This window comes from Octopus sinensis, linkage group LG24, assembly GCF_006345805.1.
Source record: "Octopus sinensis linkage group LG24, ASM634580v1, whole genome shotgun sequence".
NCBI classification, from domain to species: Eukaryota; Metazoa; Mollusca; class Cephalopoda; order Octopoda; family Octopodidae; genus Octopus; species Octopus sinensis.
The window spans coordinates 11,746,350-11,769,193 of NC_043020.1; the positions used below are offsets into that span (position 1 = coordinate 11,746,350).

Genomic DNA, 22,844 nt, shown 5'->3' on the forward strand with positions numbered 1-22,844 from the left:
GAGACAGACAGCACACAACCTCTCTTTTATATATAAAGATTAAATGTTTGAAAGAATGCGGTATTATATTTTTCTATTGTTCTTGGAGTCAAAAACCAAAAGGCAAAAACTATTTTGTGATTCATGAAATATTATTTGTGTCAATTCTTGCAGAGCAAATGTGTGCACCGAGGTCAATTTAGCATTTCATTCTTTCGGGAACAATTAAAAAAAAAAGTTTCAAATTTTGGTACAAGGCAAGAAGTTTTAAGGGGAAGGACAAGTTGATCCTATGGATTTTATGACTAGTACATATTGAACCCAGAACGTTAAGATCAAGGAAAATACTGCCAAGCCGTTTTGTCTGACAAACCAACGAATCTGCGAGTTTGCCGCCTTAATCCTCTCTCGTATAGGCACAAGACCTGAAACTATGAGAGAAGGGGCTAGTCGTATTACATTGACCCCCAGTACCCTATCGCTGCTCATTTCATCGACTCTGAAAGGATGAAAGGCATGTTTGATCTCAGCGGAATTTGAACTCAGAAGGTATAGCCGGAAGAAATGGTTCTCGGCATTTTGTTCGACGCGCCAACGATTCTACCTGCTCAATACCCATCCGAGGTGGACTACCGGAGTGTCAGATGAGGAGTCTGGTTGTGTCAGAAGAGGTTCTTTGAGTTCTGATGGCAACAACGTCTGAAAGTGAATCAGTGTTAAGGTATTACGTCATCTTTGCGGGGAAAGCCTTGGAACTAAAGTTCGTGACGCGGAGTGAGGGAGATAGAGAGAGAGAGAGAGAGAGAGAGAGAGAGAGAGAGAGAGAGAGAGTTGCATACACAAAAAAACATTTACTAAGCCTGTCCATATAAAGTAATAAAGGCAAATTCGGATCTTTTCGGTTTGAACGGCAGATTTTTCTGGCGGTGTCATGTGAAATTGTCACCCACAATTATGACCCTAGTATCGATCTATTGCATTTCAATCTGTTTTAGGGTTAGGGTTAGGGTGGGGGAAAGGGTATCTTTTTTTTTCTTCACAAATGTAAGTAAAGCCAATCTGTTTTTTAAACGAGGGACATATTCATACGGCACAGAATGTTTTTTTTACCTCAAAAGACATCATTGATTGGTTGAAATTGCAGAAATTGAAGAAAAAAACAACAACAAATATCTTACAAACCATAGAATTTTCTCAATAAAGCCAAGAGAAAAAGATGTTTTATAAACACATTGTACCAGTATACGAAGTTTAAAAGTGTTTAGTTACGTGGAAATTATTTTAAAAATCTGCCGTTCAAACCAAAAAGATCCGCAATTTCATAATATATATACAATGACTGCTGTATATGAGTGTGTCAGCGTGTGTGTGTGTATGTATGTGTGTGTGTGCCAGTTATATACCCAGACAGACAGACAGATAGATAGATAGATAGATAGATAGATAGATAGATAGATAGATAGATAGATAGATAGATAGATAGATAGATAGATGGATAGATGGATAGATAGATAGATAGATAGATAGATAGATAGATAGATAGATAGATAGATAGATAGATAGATAGATAGATAGATAAATTAATCAAAATGTATGTATTTTATGGATTGAAAGAATGCCGGCGTATGACATTTATGTACGTATGTAATTTACTTTCACTATCAGCTGAGCAGCTCAGTTCGATGTAGCCGAAACCAATGATTGCCTTTCTATGTACGTACATACGTTTCTGTAAATATGTATATACGTATTTATAGGAAAGATGAAGATATGGTCGAGTTATGGGTGCGTGAGAAGCCTTTAAAATAAGTTGTGGTTGATATTGACAATGGGAAATATAATGAAACTAAATGATTGTTCTGCAGGAAACCTATCCCCAACGGTGTTATCAGAATATACGCATGATATATAAAAAAGAAATCCAAAAACGAAATCTAAAAAACAAAGTGACGATTAAAACAATAATACTATTAATAATAACGGTTTCCTTATAATTACAGTATGTTGGTGAAGAAAGAAATGTAAATGTGAAGAAACTAGGATGAATGAATTGCCTCGACTCAAATGACTATAAATATTTATATTTCCGATAATATCTTCACCCTTCGACAGAGTGGCGCAGTGGAAGCGTGCTGGGTTCGTATCCCAGAGGTCCGTAGATCGAAACTACGCTCTGTTAAGGTTTTGGTTTTTAATCTGAGGATTCGTGCTTTGTTAAACTTAACATCTTCTTACGGATTCGCATCTCATTTACTCTTTACTCTCTTTTACTTGTTTCAGTCATTTGACTGCGGCCATGCTGGAGCACCGTCTTTAGTCGAGCAAAACGACCCCGGGACTTATTCTTTGTAAGCCCAGTACTTATTCTATTGGTCTCTTTTTTGCCGAACCGCTAAGTGACGGGGACGTAAACACACCAGCATCGGTTGTCAAGCAATGCTAGGGGGACAAACACAGACACACAAACACACACATACATACACACATATATATACATATATACGACAGGCTTCTTTCAGTTTCCGTCTACCAAATCCACTCACAAGGCTTTGGTCGGCCCGAGGCTATAGTAGAAGACACTTGCCCAAGGTGCCACGCAGTGGGACAGTTTCACTTGTCATATTGACAATTAGGTTGGAAACTTTTCTCGTTTCTCATTATTTTCTCTCTACTTATTCGAAACCATTACATTGCAGGAATGGCATCTTCATTTTGTGCCGTTGCATTATCTCTGCGAGTAAACATTGACAACCAAAGTTATTTTTGAAGACGATAGAGTTTGAAACAATCAGGGCATCTTTTCGGTTTGAACGACAGTTTTTTTCTAGCGGTGTCATATGAAATTGTCACCCATAATTATGACCCTAGTATCGATCTATTGCATTTCAATCTGTTTTAGGGTTAGAGTTAGTTAGGGTTAGGGTTAGGGTTTGGGGTGGGGGGAAGGGTATCTTTTTTTCTTCACAAATGTAAATAAACCCAATCTGTTTCTTAAACGAGGGACATATTCATACGGCACAGAATGTTTTTTTTACCTCAATAGACGTCAGTAATTAGTTGAAATTGCAGAAATTGAAGAAAAAAGCAACAACAAATATCTTACAAACCATAGAATTTTCTCAATAAAGCCAAGAGAAAAAGATGTTTTATAAACACATTCTACCAGTATATGAAGTTAAAAATGTTTTAGTTACCTAGAAATTATGTTAAAAACTGCCGTTCAAACCGAAAAGATCCCAATCAGATGACAGGTGCTTTTTTTTTCTAGAAATTTTTCCTCAACTCTCACCCAATTGTAATTAAGGTTGCTAATAAAATATCTGGATAATTTTTGGTGTTTAGCAATCAATATTTCTTCTCCGTTGTTGAATTCCAAGTCAATTTTCTCCCACAATAATATTTAATTTGATAGTTTTCAATTTTCAAAAAAAAAAAAAGCATAATTCGGGGCAAAATGGGTAATGAATAATTTCAATAATTTCTTCTCTTTTAACAGCATGGCATGCAAATATATCAGGAAGAGAGACACTCCCACAGATCGTGTTGCTACACAGGATATTTTATGTTGGGTTTGTAGATTTAACCAAGTTTTGTTAATTTCATATCACGAGCAGGAGTGGCTGTGTGGTAAGTAGCTTGCTAACCAGCCACATGGTTCCGGGTTCAGTCCCACTGCGCGGCATCTTGGGCAAGTGTCTTCTGCTATAGCCCCGGGCCGACCAATGCCTTGTGAGTGGATTTGGTAGACGGAAACTGAAAGAAGCCCGTCGTATATATGTATATATATATATATGTGTGTGTGTATGTTTGTGTGTCTGTGTTTGTCCCCCTAGCATTGCTTGACAACCGATGCTGGTGTGTTTACGTCCCCGTCACTTAGCGGTTCGGCAAAAGAGAGACCGATAGAATAAGTACTGGGCTTACAAAGAATAAGTCCCGGGGTCGATTTGCTCGACTAAAGGCGGTGCTCCAGCATGGCCGCAGTCAAATGACTGAAACAAGGAAAGAGAGCCCTCCTCCAAGATCCTCTTTCATTTGACCTAGATATCTTAAACTTTTGTTGCTTTTCTCATCTCTCTGAATACTAAGGATAGATATTGTTTTGTATCAGTCTTTTTTCAAATGTAATTCTGGAGAGCTGAAGAGGCAAATTTACTTTATATTGCTTGTCTTACTCATTTTACCCCAGGTAAATTTTTTTTTTGTGGATGGAAGCACTCCGTCGGTTCCGACGACGAGGGTTCCGGTTGATCCGATCAACGGAACAGCCTGCTCGTGAAATTAACGTGTAAGTGGCTGAGCACTCTACAGACACGTGTACCCTTAACGTAGTTCTCGGGGATATTCAGCGTGACACAGAGAGTGACAAGGCCGGCCCTTTGAAATACAGGTACAACAGAAACAGGAAGAGAGAGTGTACCCTTAACGTAGTTCTCGGGGATATTCAGCGTGACACAGAGAGTGACAAGGCCGGCCCTTTGAAATACAGGTACAACAGTAAAAGGAAGAAAGAGTGAGAGAAAGTTGTGGTGAAAGAGTACAGCAGGGATCACCACCACCCCCTGCCGGAGCCTCGTGGAGCTTTAGGTATCTTCGCTCAATAAACACTCTCAATGCCCGATCTGGGAATCAAAACCGCGATCCTACGACCGCGAGTCCGCTGCCCTAACCACTGGGCCTTTTTTTTTTGTATGCACAATGAGAATGGCTATAATTTTCTGAAACAGTGATCACATCATTTTATAGTGTTTTAAATGTGTTTAGAGACGATAAGGTGATCTTTCGTCTCTAGTAGACCTTTCCGTCGATTTCCGTAAAAATTTTTTTTTTTTTACTTCTGGGCTTGCGGGAACTTTTGAAGTAATATACATACATATACACATACACCTAGTAAAAAATTTCAGTTATCTTTCTTTCACACATTACTGTCTCTTCACACACACTAACAGAAGCACTTCACTTACACAACATACTGTCTCCCACACCCCATCAAACACACACACACACACACATGTACATCAATGCTTCCCATGCACGGTAACTTCAAAAGAACTTCCCTCGTCATACAATCGCTTTCTCTTAGTCTCTTTCGCTCTCATTACTTCAAAAGTTGCCGCAAGCCTATATGTAAAAAAAAAAAATTTTTTACGGAAATCAACAGAAAGGTCTACTAGAGACGAAAGATTGCCGACGATAATTTATTTAGCTGAAATAGTTTTTGTAAAGTAGAGAATATTCTCAGTCAAACATGCATTAAATAATACTCATTTGCTCCAACCCTGATAATAATTTTTTGCAGCTATTTATAAATACTCTCTTTACTCTTTTACTTGTTTCAGTCATTTGACTGCGGCCATGCTGGAGCACCGCCTTTAGTCGAGCAAATCGACCCCGGGACTTATTCTTTGTAAGCCCAGTACTTATTCTATCGGTCTCTTTTTGCCGAACCGCTAAGTGACGGGGACGTAAACACACCAGCATTGGTTGTCAAGCGATGGTGGGGGGACAAACACAGACACACAAACATATACACACACACACACACATATATATATATATATATATATATATATATATATATTATATATATATATATATATATAATATATATATACACATACCAATTAAGGACTGAACACGAAAAGTGGACAGTCAACATGCTAGATATAGACGTCAAATCGCCATTCTCCACAAAAGACTTGAGAACATAATCTTTTGTGGAGAATGGCGATTTGACGTCTATATCTGGCATGTTGACTGTCCACTTTTCGTGTTCAGTCCTTAATTGGTATATAAATATTTTAATCTTCGGATTCTTTTTTAATATGCTAGACCACTGGTTTTAATTGATAAATATCAATTTCTACCCTTAATTAATTTTATATATATACACATATATACGACAGGCTTCTTTCAGTTTCCGCCTACCAAATCCACTCACAAGGCATTGGTTGGCCCGGGGCTATAGCAGAAGGCACTTGCCCAAGATGCCACGCAGTGGGACTGAACCCGGAACCATGTGGTTGGTTAGCAAGCTACTTACCACACAGCCACACATATATACGACAGGCTTCTTTCAGTTTCCGTCTACCAAATCCACTCACAAGGCATTGGTCGGCCCGGGGCTATAGCAGAAGGCACTTGCCCAAGATGCCACGCAGTGGGACTGAACCCGGAACCATGTGGTTGGTTAGCAAGCTACTTACCACACAGCCACACATATATACGACAGGCTTCTTTCAGTTTCCGTCTACCAAATCCACTCACAAGGCATTGGTCGGCCCGGGGCTATAGCAGAAGGCACTTGCCCAAGATGCCACGCAGTGGGACTGAACCCGGAACCATGTGGTTGGTAAGCAAGCTACTTACCACACAGCCACTCCTGTGCCACACCTGTTTATACATGGTTGTTATATTCTATTTTTGGTGCATGTGATGCCTCTATTATAAAGATAACAAACCTATTGAAACTGCCTGTTACATGTATTTCAGTGACTGTCTTGTTTTATCAATCATAAAAGACTTGGCTGTTAACTTTTCACTTATGACATTCTTTTGTCTGAGATAATAATGGTTTTTAATCTAGTGGAAGCACTCCGTCGGTTACGACGATGAGGGTTCCGGTTGATCCGAATCAACGGAACAGCCTGCTCGTGAAATTAACGTGTAAGTGGCTGAGCTCTCCACAGACACATGTACCCTTAACGTAGTTCTCGGGGATATTCAGCGTGACACAGAGAGTGACAAGGCCGGCCCTTTGAAATACAGGTACAACAGAAACAGGAAGTAAGAGTGAGAGAAAGTTGTGGTGAAAGAGTACAGCAGGGGTCACCACCATCCCCTGCCACAGCCTCGTGGAGCTTTAGGTGTTTTCGCTCAATAAACACTCACAACGCCCGGTCTGGGAATCGAAACCGCGATCCTATGACCGTGAGTCCGCTGCCCTAACCACTGGGCCATTGCGCCTCCACAATGGTTTTTAATATAGATACAAAGACAAACAAATTAAAGGCAGAGGGGAGGAGTGTTTTTAGGACACAGTGATCTACCATTAAAAAATGATGCTATTTTTTAATATACTGTGGAGGCTCATGGCTTAGTGGTTAGGGTGTCAGCATCATAATCGTAAGATTGTGGTTTCAGTTCCTGGACCGGGTGACGCGTTGTGTTCTTGAGCAAAACACATCATTCCATGTTGCTCCAGTCCACTCAGCTTGCAAAAATGAGTAATGCTGCGATGGACTGGTGTCCTGTCCATCTGGGGAACATGTACGCCATAGAAACCGGGAAACCGGGCCCATGAACCTGGCTAGGCTTTAAAAGGGTGCAGCCTCTTCTAGCCCCCGTGGCACGTAAAAAGCACCATCCGATCGTGGCTGTTTGCCAGCCTTGTCTGGCACTTGTGCAGGTGGCACGTAAAAAGCACCCACTACACTCACGGAGTGGTTGGCGTTAGGAAGGGCATCCAGCTATAGAAACACTGCCAGATCAAGACTGGAGCCTGGTGCAGCCTCCTGGCTTCCCAGACCCTAAGTTGAATCATCCAACCCATGCCAGCATGGAAAATGGACGTTAAACGATGATGATGATGATCTGTGCAGACATTTAAGCTAGTTCTTGCAGAGGGCTATTTGGGGTTGCAGCTCAAAACTAGAGAGAGCTAAATAGCATGACTATAATGTGGAAGCACTCCGTCGGTTACGACGATGAGGGTTCCAGTTGATCCGAATCAACGGAACAGCCTGCTTGTGAAATTAACGTGTAAGTGGCTGAGCACTCCACAGACACGTGTACCCTTAACGTAGTTCTCGGGGATATTCAGCGTGACACAGAGAGTGACAAGGCCGGCCCTTTGAAATACAGGTACAACAGAAACAGGAAGTAAGAGTGAGAGAAAGTTGTGGTGAAAGAGTACAGCAGGGATCACCACCATCCCCTGCCACAGCCTCGTGGAGCTTTAGGTGTTTTCGCTCAATAAACACTCATAACGCCCGGTCTGGGAATCGAAACCGCGATCCTATGACCGTGAGTCCGCTGCCCTAACCACTGGGCCATTGCGCCTCCACAATGGTTTTTAATATAGATACAAAGACAAACAAATTAAAGGAAGAGGGGAGGAGTGTTTTTAGGACACAGTGATCTACCATAAAAAAATGATGTTATTTTTAAATATACTGTGGAGGCTCATGGCTTAGTGGTTAGGGTGTCAGCATCATGATCGTAAGATTGTGGTTTCAATTCCTGGACCGGGCAACGCGTTGTGTTCTTGAGCAAAACACTTCATTTCACATTGCGCCAGTCCACTCAGCTTGCAAAAATGAGTAACACTGCGATGGACTGGTGTCCTGTCCATCTGGGGAACACGTACGCCATAGAAACCAGGAAACCGGGCCCATGAACCTGGCTAGGCTTTAAAAGGGTGCAGCCTCGTCTGGCCCCCGTGGCACGTAAAAAGCACCATCCGATCGTGGCTGTTTGCCAGCCTCGTCTGGCACCTGTGCAGGTGGCACGTAAAAAGCACCCACTATTAAACGATGATGATCATGATGATCTGTGCAGACATTTAAGCTAGTTCTTGCAGAGGGCTATTTGGGGTTGCAGCTCAAAACTAGAGAGAGCTAAATAGCATGACTATATTGTGGAAGCACTCCGTCGGTTACGACGATGAGGGTTCCAGTTGATCCGAATCAATGGAACAGCCTGCTCGTGAAATTAACGTGTAAGTGGCTGAGCACTCCACAGACACGTGCACCCTTAACGTAGTTCTCGGGGATATTCAGCGTGACACAGAGAGTGACAAGGCCAGCCCCTTGAAATACAGGTACAACAGAAACAGGAAGTAAGAGTGAGAGAAAGTTGTGGTGAAAGAGTACAGCAGGGATCACCACCACCCCCTGCCGGAGCCTCGTGGGGCTTTTAGGTGTTTTCGCTCAATAAACACTCACAACGGCCGGTCTGGGAATCGAAACTGCGATCGTATGACCGCGAGTCCGCTGCCCTAACCACTGGGCCATTGCGCCTCCACGCATGACTAAAATACATCTATAATGACTCTATGTCTCAGTGGTGTTTGATCAGTGGTAAAGGACGGATGAGAATTAATTCTGTAATGCAATCATTCTATTGTTCCAGTCCCAATTTGAACTCCAACCGTTGGCCAATTAGTCCCAAAGTTCTAATTTTGAGGTAAAATTAACAAAGCAAATGTCATTTATTTTCTCATTGATCTCTGATTTCATCTGACGAAACGCCAACCAAGATGGCATGAATCACTCAAGCCTTACCTACTAGCATTCCAAAGGCTTTTAAATCAGGTCTCAGTGCTTGATGTTCAAAAACCAAATGAAGGGCAGATTTTCAATCCCAGGATCAAACTAATTGCTCCTAGTACTTTTTTTAATTTTAAGTACAGTGCTTATTCTATTAGTCTGTTTTGCTGAACTGCTAAGTTACGGGGATGTAAACAAACTGACACCAGTTGTTAAGCAGTGGTTGGGAGACAAACACAAATGCTATATATTTTAAAAATCAATATCATATTAGAAATATAAAAAGATTGTGTTCATCAACGTCATCACCACCACCACAATCATACTCTCCTCCTCCTCCTCATCTCCATCACCATCACCACCACCATCATCATCATCATCATCATCATCATCATCATCATCATCATCATTTCGGGGTCGATAAATTAAGTACCAGTTACACACTAGGGTCGATCTAATTGGCTTAATCCCTTTGTCTGTCCTTGTTTGTCCCATCAATGTTTAGCCCCTTGTGGGCATTAAAGAAATAAGATGGGCTCTGTCAGGTTTTGAAAAAAAAACCATTAACCAAGCCATGTTGTTTGTGTCATCATTTTTGATCTCTCTCTTTCTTGTTCTCTACCTCTGATTGGATAACCATGTATCTCCCTAAAAGTAAGATACCTGCTTTTATCTCTCTGTCACGCTCTAACCTCTCATCACCTGGCACAAAGTCACCTCCTCCAATGCACCCCACCTCCAAGATATTTGTCTTTCAAGTTACTCGGTGACCCTACCAGTGCTGGTGCATTTAGTCCATACTGTAAAATAGTTGGTGTTTGGAAGGGCATCTAAATGTAAAGGCCGTGACAAAACAGGCTTCGCTGGTGCTAATGCCACATAAAAAGCATCCAGTCTACTCTGTAAAGTAGTTGGTGTTAGGAAGGGCATCCAACCATAGAAACCCTGCCAAAACAGACAGTGATGCTTGGTGCAATCTTCTGCCTGGCTAGACTCTGCCAACCCATGCCAGCATGGAAAATGGACATTAAATGATGATGATGACGATGCTGTCTGTATGTTGTGACGGTGCCTCCACAACTCCAAAGGTGGTTGAGCTAAGGCAAAGCAAGGTAGGACCACCCTACTTGACAGCTTCCTCCTCTTCATCATCTTTTGATACTATTTTAAATAAGGGCTACCAAAATAACAATCTTTTACCCCAAGTGTACCCCCACATATGAAACCTGGTTTGGCATACATATTCCCAGTTGAAACAGACCACTGTGTTCCTCACCCTCAACTCCACAAATACCCCCCAACAAACAACCACCACTTTGAGTTGTGGAAGCACTCCGTCGGTTACGACGACGAGGGTTCCGGTTGATCTGAATCAATGGAACAGCCTGCTCGTGAAATTAACGTGTAAGTGGCTGAGCACTCCACAGACACGTGCACCCTTAATGTAGTTCTCGGGGATATTCAGCGTGACACAGAGAGTGACAAGGCCGGCCCTTTGAAATACAGGTACAACAGAATCAGGAAGTAAGAGTGAGAGAAAGTTGTGGTGAAAGAGTACAGCAGGTGAAAGAGTACCACCATCCCCTGCCGGAGCCTCGTGGAGCTTTTAGGTGTTTTCTCTCAATAAACACTCACAACGCCCGGTCTGGGAATCGAAACCGCGATCCTATGACCGCGAGTCCGCTGCCCTAACCACTGGGCCACTGCACCTCCATTTGAGTTACAGGGTTAATAAAAACTCAGTCAAATTAGTTGGTTCTAATATATTTTATTTATTTACTTTAAATACAAGCTGAAATCTTTTTCTTCTTCTTCCTTTTTGATCTCACAAATTAACGATTAAAATGATAAGGTGTTCACTATATGGTGAGACTGATCAGACAAAATCCAAAATATTGGTACATATGGCGGGGTTAGAAAACTAAATTTTTAATATTTACAAGGATTAGAATAACAATACTTAGAATAAATATAAATAAATATTTATATCTGTTCACTCCAAAAACCATAATATATATATATGTAGACTCAGATGAAAAAATAATTGTTGCTACAACACGTGTTGAAACAATGCTGGGAGACACAGCAGTTGCTGTCCACCCTGATGATGAACGTTACAAACACCTTCATGGGAAATTTGTCCAGCATCCATTTCTTGAAAGACGCCTTCCAATTGTATGTGATGACTTTGTTGATCGAGAGTTCGGAACAGGTGAGTTTGTTGCTGTTTGACTTGAGAACATATTACCTCAATTCTACTGGACAGCATATTACATTTGAATATGTAATTTACTAAAATCTTGGTAGATGATATAATTTGTATTGAAATTGTGTTTCATATATAACAACATGATTATTCCTAGAATATATTGTAAGAAATGTTCACTGGTCATTCTCAGATATATATATATATATATATATATACTACAAAATTAGAGAATGGAGAAATATACTTAAATCAGTAAAACATCAACTATCCGATGATACTCAATCCATACTTTAATACACCATTACATATGAGTAAAGGCAATACATAAAATGAAATGAGATATCAGTAATAGTAAAAAGATAAAGAGATATAAGTAAAAAATTTTCAAATATAATATGCAAATAAATCAAAACTGACAGCTGTTTCGGCAGTGAGGACAGTCATACCTCATTTAACCTATAAGCCATAAAGGCAGGTATAAATGAGGCATTAACAAGGATGCCCCACGGCCTCTTCAGAGAATTAAATTAAATTTGTTATAATAGTGAAAAATATAATAATAGTCAACTAATAGTCAACTGCTACAAAGGTAAAGGCGACGCCCTAGAGACAAATAACTACAGGGGCATCAAGCTGCTGGATCAGGTAATGAAGGTTACGGAGAGGGTTGTAGCCGAACTAATTAGAGAGAGAGTTACCTTAGATGATATGCAGTTTGGGTTCGTGCCAGGGAAAAGTACTACTGATGCTATATTCCTGGTAAGACAGCTGCAGGAGAAATACCTAGCCAAAGATAAGCCCTTGTACCTGGCTTTTGTTGACTTGGAGAAAGCCTTTGACAGGGTCCCCCGGTCCCTTATCTGGTGGTCAATGAGGAAACTAGGGATAGAAGAATGGTTGGTGAGAGCTGTGCAAGCCATGTACAGAGACGCTGCTAGTAAGGTGAGGGTGGGCAACGAGTACAGTGAAGAATTCCGGTAGAGGTTGGGGTCCACAAGGTTCAGTCTCAGTCCCCCCTCCTATTTATCATAGTCCTCCAGGCAATAACGGAGGAATTCAAGACAGGTTGCCCCTGGGAGCTCCTCTATGCTGATGACCTTGCTCTAATTGCTGAGTCACTATCAGAACTGGAGGAGAAGTTCCAGGTGTGGAAACAAGGATTAGAATCGAAGGGCCTTAGAATCAACCTAGCCAAAACCAAAGTTCTAATAAGTAGGAAGGTAGATCAATCACAAACGCCTTCAGGTAGATGGCCCTGCTCGATCTGTAAAAAAGGTGTAGGTAGAAACTCTATAAGATGCACCAAGTGTAAGCTATGGACACATAAGAGGTGCAGCAATGTCAAAGGAAGGCTAACTAGGAAAATAGTTTTTGTCTGTGGCAAATGCTCAGGAGCAATAAACACTGGAAATATGCAGAGACCAACTTCTGCCACGTTCCAGGGAGACAAACTAGAAGTAGTTGATAGCTTCCGCTACCTAGGAGACCAAGTCAGTAGCGGGGGTGGGTGTGCTGAAAGTGTAACTGCTAGAGTAAGAATAGCCTGGGCAAAGTTTAGAGAGCTCTTACCCCTGCTGGTGACAAAGGCCTCTCGCTCAGAGTAAAAGGCAGACTGTATGATGCATGTGTACGTACAGCCATGCTACATGGTAGTGAAACATGGGCCGTGACTGCTGAGGATATGCGTAAGCTCGCAAGAAATGAAGCCAGTATGCTCCGATGGATGTGTAATGTCAGTGTTCATAATCGTCAGAGTGTAAGTTCCTTGAGAGAAAAGCTGAACCTAAGAAGCGTCAGTTGTGGCGTGCAAGAGAGACGGCTGCGCTGGTATGGTCATGTGACAGAAAGGCTGAAGATAGTTGTGTGCAAAAGTGCTACACCCTAGCAGTGGAGGGAACCTGTGGAAGAGGTAGACCCAGAAAACCTGGGACGAGGTGGTGAAGCACGACCTTCGAACTTTAGGTCTCACTAAGGAAATGTCTAGAGACCGAGACCTATGGAAGTATGCTGTGCATGAGAAGACCCGGCAAGACTAGTCAGGCCATAACCCGTGGCCCCGACCTGGGACGTAGTCAGTCCTGTGCATACCTTCCTTCTTGTGACACTTATGAAGACCTGTTGAGGCAAGTGAAAAAAAATCAAAATCAAAACAAATCAAAATAGATGAACATCAGTGGAATTGTATTCTTTGTGGTACCAGTGCCGGTGGCACCAAGAAAACCACCCAAACGTGGCCGTAACCAGTACCGCATCGACTGGCCTCCGTGCTGTGGGCACAACAAACACCATCCGATCGTGGCCGTTCGCCAGCCTCATCTGGCACCTGTGCCGGTGGCACATAAAGACACCATCCGAAGACCCGGCGACGTAGTCAGTCCACCTGTGCATACCTTCCCTCTTATGACACTTGTGAAGACCTGTTGAGGCAAGTGTGTGACACTTGTGAAGACCTGTTGAGGCAAGTGAAAATCAAAAATCAAAAATCAAACCAAATCAAAATAGATGAATATCAATGGAATTTGTATCTTTGTGGTTCCAGTCCCGGTGGCACACAAGAAAACCATCCGAAGTGGCCGTAGCTGGTACCGCATCGACTGGCCTCCGTGCTGTGGGCACAACAAACACCATCTGATCGTGGCCGTTCGCCAGCCTCACCTGGCACCTGTGTCGGTGGCACATAAAAACACCATCCAAAGACCCGGCGACGTAGTCAGTCCACCTGTGCATACCTTCCCTCTTATGACACTTGTGAAGACCTGTTGAGGCAGAGGCAAGTGTGTGACACTTTGTGAAGACCTGTTGAGGCAGAGGCAAGTGTGTGACACTTGTGGAGACCTGTTGAGGCAAGTGTGTGACACGCGTGACACTTGTGAAGACCTGTTGAGGCAAGTGAAAATCAAAAATCAAACCAAATCAAAATAGATGAACATCAATGGAATTTGTATCTTTGTGGTTCCAGTACCGGTGGCACACAAGGACACGCGTGACACTTGTGAAGACCTGTTGAGGCAAGTGAAAATCAAACCAAATCAAAATAGATGAACATCAATGGAATTTGTATCTTTGTGGTTCCAGTACCGGTGGCACACAAGAAAACCATCCGATCGTGGCCGTTCGCCAGCCACATCTGGCACCTGTGTCGGTGGCACATAAAGACACCATCCGAAGACCCGGCGACGTAGACAGTCCACCTGTGCATACCTTCCTTCTTGTGACACTTGTGAAGACCTGTTGAGGCAAGTGACACTTGTGAAGACCTGTTGAGGCAAGTGAAGACCTGTTGAGGCAAGTGACACTTGTGAAGACCTGTTGAGGCAAGTGACACTTGTGAAGACCTGTTGAGGCAAGTGAAAATCAAATCAAATCAAAACAAATCAAAATAGATGAGCATAAATGGAATTTGTATCTTTGTGGTACCAGTGCCGGTGGCACACAAGAAAATCATCCGAACGTGGCCGTAGCCAGTACCGCATAGACTGGCCTCCGTGCTTTGGGGACGTAACAAACACCATCCGATCGTGGCCGTCCGCCAGCCTCATCTGGCACCTGTGTCGGTGGCACATAAAAACACCATCCGAGCGTGGCCGTCTGCCAGCCTCGTCTGGCACCTGCCAGCCTCATCTGGCACCTGTGTCGGTGGCACATAAAAACCATCCATCGAGCGTGGCCGTCTGCCAGCCTCGTCTGGCACCTGTGTCGGTGGCACATAAAAACACCATCCGAGCGTGGCCGTTCGCCAGCCTCGTCTGGCACCTGTGTCGGTGGCACATAAAATCACCCACTACACTCTCGGAGTGGTTGGCGTTAGGAAGGGCATCCAGCTGTAGAAACCTGCCAGATCTGACTGGCCTGGTGCAGCCTTCGGGCTCCCCAGACCCCAGTTGAACCGTCCAACCCATGCTAGCATGGAAAACGGACGCTAAATGATGATGATGATGATGATGATGATCATATACATATAATATAAAAATATAAAAATGTAAAATATAAAAACTTATACATCATAAAGCTACACTTATATAATATAATACACATTTGTACAAAAAGGAAGGTAAACAGAACAAAATAAAACAAAATATATAATAGTGTATATATTAATATCAATAAGTACCGATATTATACATATTGGCTAATAGTTTTTTTTATATATATAAAAAAAAAAAAAAAAGGCTAACATATATGGAGATGAAAAATAATAATTAAATCCGTGGTACAGTTCATAAGATTCTAAAGCTATAAAGTTAATAAAAATTACTATTAATAATAATAATAATAATAATAATAATAATAATAATAATAATAATAATAATAATGAAAAAAATAAAAAAATAGATACAGTTAAGTTAGCACCAAGTCCATCCTTACAAGATCGAAATAACTATGAGTTAAGAAATGCTGACCACTAGGTAAAGAAAATATAGATTAATTCGATTGGCTATTGGTTTGAAATTTAAATCACAAAAGAAAATTATACGGTTGTTTAGTCAGGAACGCCAATATTCACACACGCATCTACAGATCAATCGCACATACACACATAGTAATATGTATATGCATACACTTATACACATACATAATTACAAGCAACAACTAGCACATAGATAAACAAAAAGGGAAGCACTATGCTACAATATAGTCCTTTAAAATTATAATTGTGCCTCAATAATAAAAGAAGAACCATCCATGCATTACATAAATATTTAATTTAGATATAAATATATTTTTAAATATCAGTATGTTACTAAGTCAGATACTTATTTCATGGGTAACTTAAAATTTATAACACCGGTTTGTTGCAGAGTAAACATACGGTTGTTAGATTTATCGTAAATTTGTTATGGTTTTAAGTACGCTAAATTATAAAATATAAAATATAAAATATGTGGCCCCTACCTGGGACGTAGTCAGTCCACCTGTGCATACCTTCCTTCTTGTGACACTTGTGAAGACCTGTTGAGGCAAGTGAGAATCGAATCGAATCGTATCAAATCAAATCGAACCAAATCAAAATAGATGAACATCAATGGAATTGTATCCTTGTGGTACAGTGCCGGTGGCACATAAGAAAACCATCCGAACGTGACCGTAGCCAGTACCGCAATGACTGGCCTCCGTGCTGAGGGCACGTAACAAACACCATCCGAGCGTGGCCGTCCGCCAGCCTCGTCTAGCACCTGTGTCGGTGACACATAAGAAAACACCATCCGAGCGTGGCCGTCTGCCAGCCTCGTCTGGCACCTGTGTCGGTGGCACCATAAAAAAACACCATCCGAGCGTGCCGTCTGCCAGCCTCGTCTGGCACCTGTGTCGGTGGCACATAAAAAAAAACACCATCCGAGCGTGGCCGTCTGCCAGCCTCGTCTGCACCTGTGTCGGTGGCACATAAATCACCCACTACACTCTCGGAGTGGTGGGCGTTAGGAAGGGCATCCAGCTGTAGAAACACTGCCACATCTGACTGGCCTGGTGCAGCCTTCGGGCTTCCAGACCCCAGTTGAACCGTCCAACCATGCTAGCATGGAAAGCGGACGTTAAACGATGATGATGATGATATATATACACATACGGTAATAACGGATTTTTCAGAAATTTCTATCGGTTTGTTTCGAGACGCATAAATTATAAAGGTTATTGACAATTTTTGTCTTTTTTTTGGCATATTTGGCATTAGAATTTTTCTTTTGCCCTTATTTTGTAAATTATTTATAAATTTAACCTTTAAAGGTATTTTTTGATATGCTGGCCATTGATAAAATTTTTTTCCCGAAAAAAATTTTATCCTACATTAGTTATATATATATATATATGTGTGTGTGTGTGTGTGTGTGTGTATATATATATGAAATAGTGTACATTTAATCCCAAAAGAGAAATTTACCTATAACAGGTAATTTCTACACGCTAGGAGACAGTCAAAAATGACCTAAGACCACAAAAAATTTAAGTAATTTCAAAGGGAATAAAAAATTAAAACTTTTACCCTTTGAAATTGTTCAAATTTTTTGTTATCTCAAGTCGTTTTTGACTGTCTCCTAGTATGTAGAAATTACCTGTTACAGGTAAATTTCTCTTTGTGTTTAAATGTATACTACTTTATATTGAATAATATGTTGTCTATTGACTTTTTTATACATGCTAGGCCACTGGTAATAAATTTGTAAAAATTTAATACTCTATATAGATATCTATATCTATATATATATAGATACACACACACATATATATATGAAACAAAATATATAAATAATACATACAACCAACACAAATACATGACCCCTTCGTTGATTGGATGTCTTAACAGTTTCAACATCTCACAACATAATTGTTTGATTCAGCAGTATCAAGAGCTTCTATTGAAGCTGCTCAGGAAACAATAACAGGGGATATGGGGGGACCCAGTGTATGTATATTATGTGTGTGTGTGTGTTTGTGTGTGTCAATATAATTGACAAGTATAGGCACAAAGAAATTACTTTTTCCATAGGCTGAAACAGCTGTAAGTGATTTTAATGCTTCTAACAATTTATATTAATGTTTTTTTTTTAATAACCACTTGTATTCTAATCTTAAATGTAATGAATTTTATACTGTATATATGCATGTTATTATGGTGTAGTTTTGATAATTAAATAAGGCAACATTCTAATATCCTAAAGCTGATAAACCAACTCATGTGTTTCTCCATTTTCTTATCTGTAATATATATATATATATATATATATATATATAATATATATATATATGTGTATGTATGTATGTATGTATGTATATATGTATGTATATGTGTGTATATATATTATATATGTATATATATATATGTGTGTGTTATATATATATATAATATATATATATATATATATATATAATATATATATATATGTATATATACATGTATGTATGTATATATATATATATATATATATATATATATATATATATATGTATGTATGTATGTATATATATATATATATATATATGTTTATATATATATATATATGTGTGTATATATATATATATATGTATATATATATATATATACATATATATACATACATACATACAGTGATTAATGTTCATACCCATTGGTTAGAATCAGTTAAAGAAAAGAAAATAGGAAAAAATAAAAACTTGCACCAAAATTTGTAATTTAAGATGAATGACAGAAAAATACTATTCTTCATTAAACACCCCACCCACACCCACCCACACACTAAACACCTTCACACCATCACCCCCTTACGCCATCATGTACGCAAGACTTTTTATATTGTTTATACTGCTTAGTTTATTCTGCTTGACCCTTCTCGCATGCAATGTTGCCTTCATTATTACAAGAAGTCTACAATGGCAACCAAGGGAAAGCGTTGTTTTTTAGAGGGGTTGCATGAAAGAATGGAGGGAATAAATATTATTGCCAAATGAACTATCACTAAAACAAAAACTGAGTTAAAACACTCATGATCTGGGGGACACAATAATAATAATAATAATAATAATAATGATAGTAATAATAGTAATAATAATGATGCTAATGATAATGATAATAATAATAATGCTTTCTACTATATTCACAGGGCCTGAAATTTGGGTGGGGGGACAGGTAAGTTGATTAAATCGACCCCAGTACTTATTTTATTGACCTCGAAGGATGAAAGGCAAAGTCGACATTGATAAGGAGTGTATATATATATACATAGATATTATTACTATGGCTTAAGCTTAACTACCAAAGAATCTAAAGTAAAATAACAAATATTGCATTAACTTTAAGAATTTTTACAACAGCTTCTATTTCTAACTGGGGTCACAACTAATAAAAAAATGTTGCTAGGCTTGTCTGGACCCTATAGTCATGACAAGTATTTGAAGTTTGATATAGGTTATAGATCCAAAGCAAGTGCACAGAAAGACCTTGTTTCTCTAGGTAACATAAATAAGATTTGCTGTGCTTTGTGGCATGATTGGCTGAATTAAACTAATAAATGATAGTTCTATCCATACTCAGTGGAAAATATGATGTAAACTATATCTACATATTTATCTATGTATCTACGTATCTATCTATCTATCTATATTTCTGTCTATTGCTCTGTCTATCTATCTATCTTTCTATCTATCTATCTATCTGTCAATTTATCTACACACACATATTGTTATATTACAGGATGGTTATTTGTTGTTTTTTTTCCCAAATAAACATACACACACACACTATACATTCGTTCATCACTTCAGATTTATTGTCGTTCTCATTTATCGACCCTGAAAGGGTGAAAGGCTAAGTCGACCTTGGCGGAATTTGAACTCAGAACTTAATGGCAGACGAAATACCTATTTCTTTACTGCCCACAAGGGGCTAAACACAGAGAGGATAAACAAGGACAGACAAACGGATTAAGTCGATTACATCGACTCCAGTGCCTAACTGGTACTTAATTTATCGATCCCGAAAGGATGAAAGGCTAAGTCGACCTTGGCGTTATTTGAACTCAGAACGTAACAGCAGACAAAATATCGTTAAGCATTTCGCCCAACAAGTTAACGATTCTGCCAGCTCGCTGCCTTATTCTATTGGACTCTTTTACCGAACCACTAAGTTATGAGGACATAATCACTCTCCTCACCAAGCAAAATTGGTGGTGTTACTAGTTTAGCTGTCAAAGTCAAACATGAGACAGATTGTAGTGGGTGACATGTTACCAGCAGCAATTGAGAGGTGCAATAGTCTGCACGAAACCATTGGTCACATACTGACCATTTATATGCCATAACCAGGAATATACTGCTGGACAATAATATATTTATGTATCTACATATATACATATGTGTGTGTGTGTGTCTATGTATATATATATGTGTGTGTGTGTGTGTGAGTATATATATATATATGTATGCATATGTATATATATATATATATATATATATCTTTATATATGTATGTATGTATGTACACACACACAAATATATATATATGATTGTGTAATGTGTCTGGTGTGTTGGTATGCTTTTGTCGTTGTTTGTGAATAAACTTTCAGGAGAAAAAAAAACGGAGAAAAAAAGGGGCTATTAATTCATAGCATCCAAGGGAGTTAATTTTGTAAAGTAGGTTTAAAAATGAACAAAAAAACAAATGTCACATTTGTAAAAATAATAGAACAATTAAAAATTATTGCTTTTTTGTTTTTCTTTTCTCTGTGATGTGGACATTTATGTTACACAGTGAAAGGATAAAGCCGAGGCTCGAAGAACACTTGGGGGTCAAATTTTGAATATTTTATAACAAAATTGATCTAAATAATTTGTAATTGAATTTAAAGGATCCAAATAGATACACTCCTCCTCCACATCATTGCATTAACATCTACTTTTCCATGCTTGCATAGCTCAGACCAGAATATGTTATAACAGTTTTCTACGACTGGATGCTTTTCCTGTCACTAACATTCCTTTCCAAGGGAGGTAATAATCTCCCAGTCTGTTCAGAAAACAGTTTGGTTATGCTTACATGGAGAAGTGAAAACAAACGACACCGTATGAACGAGCATTTTGTTTACAAAGAACAACCGAGCTTCTTGATGTGTCATCACATCAAAAATGCCAGGACATATTTTCATGGTTGACTACAGGCAAATAACTGTTGACAAAGCCATTATACTATCTCTTTACTTGATTCAGTCATTAGACTGTGGCCATGCTGGGGCACTGCCTTGAAGAATTTTAAGTTGAATGAATCAACCTCAGTAATTTTTGTTTTTAAGCCTGGTACTTATTCTATCGGCCTCTTTTGCTGAACTGCTAAGTTATGGGGGATGTAAACACACCAACACTGGTTGTCAAGCGATGGTGGAAGACAAACACACACACACACATACACGACAGACTTCTTTCAGTTTCCATCTACCAAATCCACTCAAAAGGCTTTGGTTGGCTCGAGGCTACAGTAAAAAAGATTTGCCCAAGGTGCCATGCAGTGGGACTGAACCTGAAACCATGTGGTTGGTAAGCAAGCTTCTTACCACACAGCCATTCCTGCGCCTACATACATACATTGATAATATAAACTGCTTTGTTTTAAGTGGTTGATAATACAAAGAAGGTTTGGAAATCATATTAAAGATTTTCTATTTTATTCCACAGATGCATACACAACCATGCAGTGCACCAGTATGGCCACAGTCCAGAAATTGCAACAAGTAAAAGAAAAAACAAAGAAAGCCAACGAACTATTGAGATATTCAAAACTACATATGCACAAATACCTAGTTGTGTCTTGGCTTGTACAACACACCCTATTCTTTTTATTAGCAACTGGCTTGCATTCTGATATGACTTTTAAAAGCATGCAATTACATATATATTCACAGAAATCTCTATATATATAAATGGCAAAATGTCTGCGTGTGTGTCCTTTATATAAATCTACAATTTTTCAGTTAGAGGGCTCGCACTTTCTATGGTCATTCAAACCCGTCCAAGGGTGGTCATGCACATCTTTACATTTCCCCAGTCACCCCGCAAAGCCATTGAAAAATCAATAGAATTGACTTTTTTGTGAATTTTCTATCCAAAACCCAATCAAAATGCCTGAAACTTGATACGCCAACTGAATGCCAGTTAGCTGTATGTGACTGGTCGGAGATTTGGACAGTACTCACGTGTATGTGCGCACGCAGCTGTATATGCATGCACTATAACTATGACCCGGCGTTGCCGGGTCATAGTGCTAGTGTACTATAAATTTCTTCTGGTGAAAATAAAGGGGATTTTATTATTTGATTATCGAAAATATGAATGAGTCTTCATAAAATCACATGGAACTCCTATTTAAATGAGATCTGATATGTCTTTCACCATATGCACCAAACCTTGAAAATTTCAGAGAGATTTGGTGACAATCTCTTTCAGATCATTCAGCGTACTAGAAATAGCAACCAAATCTTGCTCAAATCTTAAAAGGAGAGGACACATTGAATAATGTAGTTTTTGATCATACAATTCTTGATAACAAAAAAAAAATGGATGGGATTTTCTTGACTAGATTGTATATAATCTTTGGTCTGCTGGTTAAGGGATCACCTGTGGTTAAACAACAACAATAACAACAACCACATGGCATCAATGAAGCTTTTTCTTTTTCATAAAAATATAATTTTGTACAATAAAATTTAAATTCTCTGAAATTTTAGCTTCATCTCCTAAACCGTGTTTTTCCCAGTAGACTTTTGATGGTTAGAGTCTGAACTCTGTCTATCTTGAAGTGTCTCTATTCCTGCATATACTCTTCACTCTCTTAAGTGTTTCAGTCAATAGACTGCGACCATGATGGAGCACCACTCTCAAAAAAGTTTTGCACAATCAATATTGATCCCAGTACTTCTTATAGTGGT

The 22,844-nt window shown here is 39.5% G+C and overlaps 1 long non-coding RNA gene and 1 other non-coding gene across 2 annotated transcripts; one reads left to right on the forward strand and one right to left on the reverse strand.

Moving 5' to 3' along the window:
• Positions 1 to 2,086: 2,086 nt before the first annotated feature.
• Trnat-cgu lies at positions 2,087 to 2,158 on the forward strand. Its single transcript has one exon. It is a non-coding gene; the product is annotated as a tRNA-Thr (tRNA).
• Positions 2,159 to 6,549: 4,391 nt separating this feature from the next.
• On the reverse strand, positions 6,550 to 20,317 carry LOC118767739. Its single transcript, XR_005003649.1, has 3 exons — positions 20,065 to 20,317; positions 12,026 to 12,035; positions 6,550 to 6,561 (listed from the first exon to the last, which is right to left on the reverse strand). It is a non-coding gene; the product is annotated as an uncharacterized LOC118767739 (long non-coding RNA).
• Positions 20,318 to 22,844: the final 2,527 nt, after the last annotated feature.